This window comes from Trichechus manatus, unplaced genomic scaffold (assembly GCF_000243295.1).
Source record: "Trichechus manatus latirostris isolate Lorelei unplaced genomic scaffold, TriManLat1.0 scaffold00007, whole genome shotgun sequence".
NCBI lineage: Eukaryota > Metazoa > Chordata > Mammalia > Sirenia > Trichechidae > Trichechus > Trichechus manatus.
The window spans coordinates 34,834,483-34,842,077 of NW_004443943.1; the positions used below are offsets into that span (position 1 = coordinate 34,834,483).

At 35.1% G+C, this 7,595-nt stretch overlaps 1 non-coding gene across 1 annotated transcript; it reads right to left on the reverse strand.

Annotated features, from left to right (window-relative positions):
• Positions 1 to 4,451: 4,451 nt before the first annotated feature.
• On the reverse strand, positions 4,452 to 4,555 carry LOC111822444 (U6 spliceosomal RNA). Its single transcript, XR_002825706.1, has one exon. It is a non-coding gene; the product is annotated as a U6 spliceosomal RNA (small nuclear RNA).
• Positions 4,556 to 7,595: the final 3,040 nt, after the last annotated feature.

Here is a 7,595-nt window from a genome sequence, read left to right on the forward strand (position 1 = left end):
CAGGATACAAAGACAATTCTAACCTTTGTAAAAATCATATATAAGCTCTAATGTAAAAATGCCTTTTGAGACTCCATAGAGACAGCCTGCGTTGCTGTCAGACTCCTGGTGGACGCCTCCTAAATAAACTTTCTCACTCTTTCTGACTTAAAATACGTTTTGTTGGCTGAACTTCTTCAGGGCACAGATCCTAATCAAGCAACATGGTAGAACAATATTAGCCAAGCTTGCCAAATACCTACCTCAAAATTGTTAAACGATTATTGGGTTATATGGAGAGATTACACATAATTTCCATTTTAAAATAAAGAAATTGAGGCATAGAAAGGTAACTTACTGGTCCAAGTTCATCCAGCTAGGAAGTGAGTGGACCAGTATGTAAGGTGGAGTAGCCCACCTCTGAAGCCCATTCACCTAGCCACTGTACATAAGGAATGTCCACATCTAATTGTCTGAACACTATTTAAATAACCAGTTCACAGACCGAAATGTAGACCTGCCCTTATTACTATCCATTATTTCAAATCAGGACATATATTGGCTCTTGAGTATTTACAGAGACACTGTGATTTATAAATCTAGGAATTATATTTTCACTTGAATGCAGAGCACTTTGGAGAAAGGGATAAAAGTGGTATTATCTCAGATACTGGAAGTTTGGTCAGGAACTCAGGTCAATACTAAAGGCTTTGTCTCCATCATGTGAAATTATTATTATTTTCTATTTATCAGTAGCAGAAAGACCTAGAAAGGAGGTGTGGGCAGGAGTCAAGCATACCAACCATTTTTAAATCAAGAATTATAACAAAATATGCATTCAACTCTGTTTATTATATCTATTTTGAAATACACAGACAGATCGAATTCAGCATTTATGATATGATGATGAGCTATAATCACGTTTCCTCCAATGTACTATGCCCAGAAATAGAGATTTTATTTAATTTTACTATAGGCTGCTTTTATATTACATTTCAAAGAAATCTAGGCTCAATAACTTATTTAGTAAGAGCTGGCTAACCAACCCACTACCCCCTGCACACAAAGCAAATTTGATTTAAGTAAATGTATTTTTGATGAATGAGTTCTGCTTGCATGACTTATCAACTTATTGTGGAATTGCCCTAAAATTGTATGTACTAGGCCTGTTTTGCATTTGGATCTTCTATTGAAGGCTGAGCGAATGAAGGCAAAAAGTATAAATTATTTCCAATTGGAGGTTAGAAAATAATTAGGTTTGTGTAAGTTGACAGTCTGTGGCTCAAATAACAGAAAATAAAGTAAAAGCAACAAAAACACAAAAACTTTACTTGAATCTGAATTTATAGAAATTATCTGTATCTGCTGAATAAAGGAGAAATATACCTTTAGACTTAAATGAGCTTACTAACCTCTACACCAAAATGTAGTTGCTCACATCAGAAACTTATTTCCAAGGGGCCACAGTTGGCTTGACTTTAGTCAGCTTAGCAGTCAGCAGAGTTAAATAAAGATGTTTGGTGCAGTTTGAGTGGGTAGAAAATACGTAGGTGAGAAGCATACTCCCACAATTAGCTTCTGGAAGGACAAAATGGTAGACATTGATATGCCTTAAGGAACTTCATCAGCTTATAGGTCTCTAAAACACATGAAATGTGGGGTCAATTATATGAACTCAGAATCATATCAGGACTTCATCAACATAAGTTGCGACATAATTTTTAGGCCAGCCAAAGAAGTGACAGGCATAGGCCTCTTAATACAGCTCACCAAGATTAATTCGGAGACCCAAATACATAACAACACAACCTATAGAATACGTACTTGTTTATTCATTTAATTAAATTTGTACTGAAAATAAACTTTGTGCCTGGTACTTTGCTAGCCACTTGGGGTACAGTGGTAAATAAAAATGACTGTTTTATGTATACAGTGAATTTTAGTCTAATGGACAGACTAGCATTAAAGGAATAATAGCACATATAAATAATAAACAAATATTGTGCTTCCAAAAATAGAGATAAGTGGAAATTATATATCTCCCAATGAAAGTACGTAAGACCGGCTATAATATATGTCTTGCCAAAATCTGAATGTGAATCCGAACAAGCTTCTAAATCTAATTGCCAGTTTACAGACAATACAAAGGAAAAGGGGACCTTTTAAACTATACCATGGAGATGTATTTGGCAAAATTCAGACCATGGGAGACTTTACAGGACAAATAAGCTAGGTTTCTTTAAAATATTAATTACACCCCTGGACACTCTGCTAACCCAGAACTGAAACTATTCCCAAAGCTCACTTTTCAGACAAAGATTACACTGGCCTATAAAACAAAAAATAACACAGGTAAGGAACATGCTTCTTAGTTCAATCAAATATATGAGACCAAATGGGCAGCTCCTGTCCAAAAGCAGGATGAGAAGGCAGGAATGGACAGGAACTAGATGAATGGACCCAGGGAACATGGGGTGGAAAGGGGGAATGTGCTGTCACATTGTGGGGATTGCAGCCAATGTCACAAAACAATATGTGTATAAATTTTTGAATGAAAAATTAACTTGGGCTGTAAACTTTCATCTGAAGCACAGTTTTAAAAAAAGGATAAAAAAATACTAATTACAGAAAGTAGTATGGGGAATCAATATATTAAAAGTCTTCTTAGATATATTAAGCAATTACAATGCTTTATTCTGATGCAAACAAATGAGAGAGAAAGAACATATTTGATTCTACAAAGTAAACATTGAATACTGTTAACAATTTTAGATTTGAAAATAGTTCGTGAATTTTTTTAAAAGAGTCTTACAAATTATATACATACTGACACATTTATCAATTAAATAATATGATGTCTGGGATGTGCTTTAAACTAGTCTGGGGTTTGGAGTTGCATGTGAGTGTGGGTGAAATAAGATTGACAAGTTGTCAGTCATTAATGCTGGGTGTTGAGTATACGGGGGTTCATTACGCTAATTTATTGAACAGTTGGAAATATCCATAATTCTCTTCTTAAATGAGGCAAGTGACATGTAAGAGGAGTAAAAAGGGCCATGAATATGTATAACAGAGGAGTCAACCTTAGTTTGGAAAATTAATGAAGGTTTTCCCAAGAAAGTGACATTAAACCTAGATTTAAGAAATAAGTAGAAGTTATCCAGGAGAGGTAGGGCAGCAAACAGTGTTTCAAGTGGAAGAAAAAACATATTTGAAAGCTGTGATATGAGAAGAAGCTAAGGTCCACTATGGATGGAAAATAGAATGTGAAAGACAGGGACTTGCAAGACAAAGGTGGATATATAGGTGGGGATCTAATCATATAAAGCTTTAAAAGACTAGTAAGGATTTCGGACTATCTTATAATAAATGAGAAGTCATCAAAAAGTTTTAAGCAGGAAAGTGACAAAATTAGATTTAGTTCTGCAAAAAGAAAAAAAAATGTTGATCCTTTCGTGAAGAATAAATTGGAGGAAGGCGAGAACGAAGAGAGGAAGAAAAATTTTAAGGTTAACTGCAACACCCTATTTGAGCAGTACTAGTGCAACAATAGAGATACAGTAAAGTGGATAGATTCAAGAGATGCTTAGATGGTAAAATCATCAGAATGAGCAGTGCACTAGATATAGAGGGCTGTGTAGAAAGAAATGATAAGGATAACTCCTATGATTCTAATTCACACTATTGAAAGTATCATACCCCAGGATACGGAAGAAGACCTGTTCAAGGAAAAATAGCCCTGATGTCAGTTCTGGTCTTAGAAGTTCTGTGATAGTTTTGTAACATCTAAGTTGAGAGGGTAAGTAAGTCATTTTATACAACAATCTATAGCTTCAAAGATCTGGATTGGAAATATAAATTTAAGAGGGTCATGAAGATGAGATAATGTAAAAGAACTAAGGCATCTAAGAGGGCCTTCAGTCTGAAGCCCTGAGAAATCCCAGCTATTAAGATCCAGGTAGAGGACTTTTGCTTCTACATAAAGTATAGCAAGACATTGAAGTCATTTAGCATTCTTTGTTCCACAAGAATAAGTTGGATAATTAATAAAAATCATAATTTAAAGAAATTACATAAAGGTAGAAGAAACAGACTAAATGAATTGGAATTCCAGAGAGATCTTTTACAAAAGTCAGCAGAACTTTTCTTTCGTGAAGACATTTGCTGAGAATCAGATTTGGCCCAAACAGATATATCGAGGGAATGAGAAACCAATAAATCTTTGGTTTTCATGTACACCTGAGGTGACAAACTAAAAACTTAAGGATCCTGATAAGCAACCAGTTTTCCTATTTCTCCACCCTAGCTCTATGCAGGGGATACTGGAGGGCCATGTTAAAGATAGAATAAAATCTGCTGTAACATTTTTTTTTTTCACTTATTATTTTAATATTTCTTCTGGCCAGGAATTAGGGATAAGAAAGGTATCCGGCTCATGGAGCTTACAATCTAGTAGAAAATCTATGAACGATAAAAATATGGAATGCTTCATGAATTTGCGTGTTTTCCTTGAGCAAGGGCCATGCTAATCTCTGTATCTTTCCAATTTTAGTATATGTGCTGCCAAAGTGAGCACTCTCCTGTAATCTTGACAACTTCAGAGATGAATTCTCACCACAGGGAGAGGGTCCTGCCTCAACACACATATGATATAGCCACTGGGATTTTTAGCAGTGTTTGAACTTTCAGAGGTAGGGAAAGCGGGATGAAAATAAGAACTAAAGTCAAAATATCAGAAAAGCATAACTGAAATGCCTTTAGTCTTTCAAGAATGGAAAGAGAGAGACTTGCCAGGTTATCAATTAAAAGCAGAAGAGTGGTATACATAAAGGACATTGACAAGCCAGAGGTGTACTGAATCTAACTATAATTGTAAAAAAAAGTTCCACATTGTTTGAGGAAAGCAGCCTCTCATTTTATCTGTCTAACAGAGGAGAGGGCTATCTCAGCCTTCACGGTTCTATTATACACAATGTCTGCCTTATAGTAAAAAAATTATTAGACATACTAAGAGGCAGAAAAAAATGTGATTGATGATAAAAATGAGAAAAAAAATGCTATAGAAGCAGACTCACAGGGACTCCGATATTGAAATTATCTGAGTCACATTGACCAGGTATTAGAGTTAGCATACAAGGAATCTAAAATCACTGTGACCGTTATGTTGAACAAAATAGAGCATTATGGATTAAATAGATGAAAGATGAAAAACATTGAGAAAATCAGACTCAATTGTCTAGATTTAGTAGGAGAATAGACAAACAGGGAAGCAATAGTAAACTTGAAGTCAAATCAATAGAAAGTTCTAAACTAAAGCACAGAAAACAACAATTAAAAAAGAGTGTGAGATACATGTGGAACAAATGAATGAAAAGATTGTGTCACTATAGATTCTGCTAATACTGAAAAGATACTCAAAGAATATTATGAACAGCTTTGCGTCAGTAAAGTTGACACTGTATAAAGTGGTCAAATTCCTTAAGAAACACAACTTGTCAAAACTGACAAAGAATTTTTTAAAAAATGAAATAGCCCAATGTCCATTAAAGAAATTACACTGATAACTGAAAGACTTAAAAACAACAACAAAAACTCCTGGCCCAGATGGATTCACAGAAGAATTTTTACCAATGTTTAAAAGAAGATAATATCAATTTTATACTTACTCTGTCTCAAATAGAACACTTCCCAACTGATTTTACGAGACCAATACCCTATTGATTCCAAAATTTGACAGTGTTAACAGAAAGTAAATTTCTAAGCTAGTATCTCCCATATACACATACAAAAATGCTAAACAGTACCAATCAATAATAGGTAACCATATTATATTATTATCAAGAAGTTCTTATTCCAAGTATTCAACTTTGTTTTCTTATTTGAAAAATCAGTTTAATTAACTACATTGACAAAATAAAGGATAAAACATACTATCATCACAATAAGCACAGAAAAATAATTTGATGAAATTCAACACCCACTTGTGTAAATATGCTCGCCATACTTAGAGGAATCTTCTTTCATATTATATAAGGTAACTACAAGGAATCTACTGACAATAGTGAAATATTGAAAACTTCCCCTGATTAAAAGCACTATAAGGACTAAGGCACGCCTGACCCAAGCCATGGTGTTGTCAATCACCTCATATGCATTCGAAAGCGGGACAATGAATAAGGAAGACCGAAGAAGAATTGATGCCTTTGAGTTGTGGTGTTGGCGAAGAATATTGAATATGCCATGGACTTCCAAAAGAACAAACAAATCTGTCTTGCAAGTAGTACAGCCAGAATGCTCCTTAGAAGCAAGGATGATAAGACTTCGTCTCACATACTTTGGACATGTTATCAGGCGGACTAGTCCCTGGAGAAGGACATCATGCTTGGTAAAGTGGAGGGCCCGCAAAAAAGAGCAAGACCCTCAACGAAATGAAATGCAACAACGGACTCAAGCATAACAACGATTGTGAGGATGCTGCAGGACCCAGCAGTGTTTCATTCTGTTGTACACAGGGTTGCCATGAGTTGGAACTGACTCGATAGCACCTAAAAACAAAAAAGAAATAAAAAGTATAGAGATTTAAAAAGAAGTCAGCATTGTTCACCAGTGTGTATCTGGAACCCAGCACACTGGCACAGGGTAGACTGTTAATATTTAATTAGCTGATGTAAGAAGAAAATATGGGAAAGACTTTTCTCCATCAAAACTCTGAATGGAAGCTGTTTAAGTTGCTACAGAGTTTATTTTACATATAAAATACAAAACAAAGGATTGTAATAAAGAATGCTGAAAAACTGCAGGGGGACCGGGGGAAGGAACTCTAAAACACATATCCTGTGATGAATGTAGCTACAAAAACACCTTTTAAAATAGTTTAAAAGCCCTATTACAGGGATGAAGAACAAAACTATATTAGAAAATAATATTCCAAAGACGACAGGCACCAATTTTCTAGCAATCAGAAAGCAGGTGCAGAATTATCTCCTTAATAACTGCTATTAAAGTATTCCAGCATAATATTGATAATAAAATACGTGTATAAGACACAGAAGATGGCCTCTCCTAAAATTTATTTCACTAAGACATTGACCCAACTAACACTTCACATGTGTAATATAGGAGAGAACAGATCACAGTTTATGATGACGGTTACCTAGTGCTCAACAGAGAAAATAACTTTCTGTAGATGAAAATTACTCTAGCCTTCCTTTGGAAAGATCCCAAGTCTAATTTCATTTTTTAGCATGGTATACATGACCCAAAACGTATTTGTGAAAGCCAGCTGGCATTTTTATGCCTTTGACTTTGGGGAATTATTTTTATTGCTAAAATTTTTTTTGTTGTCTTTCATATTAATTTTGGCCACAAACATAAGGCATTTTGATTTCAGCTCCCTGTCATTTAAAAGAAGGAATACTGAGGTCCCTTCCTCTACTTTTTTTCCTTAGGGGAAATAATTGCACAAAATAAATTATGAAAAGGAGTGATGAATTACTCAAGGTGAGCAAGTGTTAACACATTACACAGAGCCTGGCTTAGTCACCTGAGCTCACCAGGCTCAGGCTAAGAATCTCCCTACTGTGGTAGCCAGTTGTCATAGAGATGACTGCCAAGGC